We start from the raw sequence: 1,537 nt of genomic DNA, 5'->3' as shown, positions 1-1,537 counted from the left end.
AAATTCAAGCAAGCGCGGGTAAACGGCGGGAGTAACTATGACTCTCTTAAGGTCTTTAGTTCTCCTGCATTGAACGCGAAGTTTCCCGCTCGGGTGTGACGACCCCGCTTTAGCCCAGTTGGTTGACCAGAACCGGCGACGTAGTCCGAGTCTGCAAGGAGGAGGTCTGCCGAGCCAATCTGGAGGAGTGATGTCCCGCCACATGGGCTCCTCCGATTTTATAGATGCATAAGGCATCAGAACTTCGAGAAAAGTAGTATGGGGCGAATAGTTCTTTTTTTCGTGCCCGAAGGAAGCAATGCGCATCGAATTTAAATTCTTCTAAGACAAGCAATGCGCGTCAATCCATCGACGACTACGCTAAGTCCCAATGAACTGAGGAGATACTCAAGACATCGAGCATCGAAGAGGCCGCATAAGATCGAGTGCTATTTACCGAGTGGCTGCAGGCCAAGTGCACCATCGCCGGTATATGCAGTGTTTTACACTTGGGGGGATATTAATCTCGAAGGGGAATGAAGACCATTAGTCTTGTACTGAGAGGTCTAAGCGGAAAGTCCGCTCACCGGGATAGACCGATGAAAACTATTGTTAATACACTAGGCGAATAACACAACGTAGCGACACTACGACGCCTCGTAAGCCTCACTGCACTGTGTAGGTCTTACTATATGATGACTTGGCTCTGCCGCAATGAACGATTGATATTTAGACATATACTGTGTAGCGCAGCCAAAACAAATTATAGGCAATGGAATCACAACGGAATATAAGCCTCGGAATGGGAATTCATGGCGATCTCACTAGAACGGATTCATCCGGGAGTGAGGGAGCCAATGGTGACGAAACTGGCACGTCCACGGCTAATGATTCACGGAATGATGAGTTGAACGTCACACTTGAGATACAAGTCCCCTTAGACGCCGCAATTACGTTTTGCGATAAGTGCGTCAGGCATGGCAGGAGGCGAGGTTTCGCAAACCTGAAAGACCTAAACGACCACATTAAAAAGGATCACCCTCGTATGAGGGCGATTTTTATTTGCCGTCTCTGTGGCAGAAGGTGTCCGACCAAACATAGTTGGGACTGCCACAGACCGAAGTGCAATGGACCACCACCAGCAGTGGCCCCAGGTCAGTTCCAGTGTGCGCACTGTGAAAGGTCTTTTAACACACAAAATGGTTTGTCCCAGCATGAAAGGCATGAACATCCACGAGTGCGAAATCAGCAAAGAGTGGCGCAGGCCAATCGACCTAGAGGTGTAGGTGGTAGGCCAGCAGCGGTCTGGACGGAGGCAGAAACCGCCCTCCTCAGACAACTCGATAGGAGATTTCGACATGCCAGGTACCCCAATGTAGAAATACAAGCATACCTGCCATATAAGACCTACAAACAGATAGGTGAGAAGAGAAGGCGTATTCCACGGGATGCGCAAGAGCCGGAATCCGAATCTGAATCGGAGACGGAGCCGGGCGAAGTAACGAGCAGCGACTCAAGTGGTGACGAGGCGGATTTTGTTGACGCAGAGGATACGCAG

The sequence above is a fragment of the Venturia canescens genome, unplaced genomic scaffold (genome assembly GCF_019457755.1).
Source record: "Venturia canescens isolate UGA unplaced genomic scaffold, ASM1945775v1 PGA_scaffold_15__1_contigs__length_3012046, whole genome shotgun sequence".
Taxonomy (NCBI): Eukaryota; Metazoa; Arthropoda; class Insecta; order Hymenoptera; family Ichneumonidae; genus Venturia; species Venturia canescens.
Note: the sequence above shows the minus strand (reverse complement) of the source record.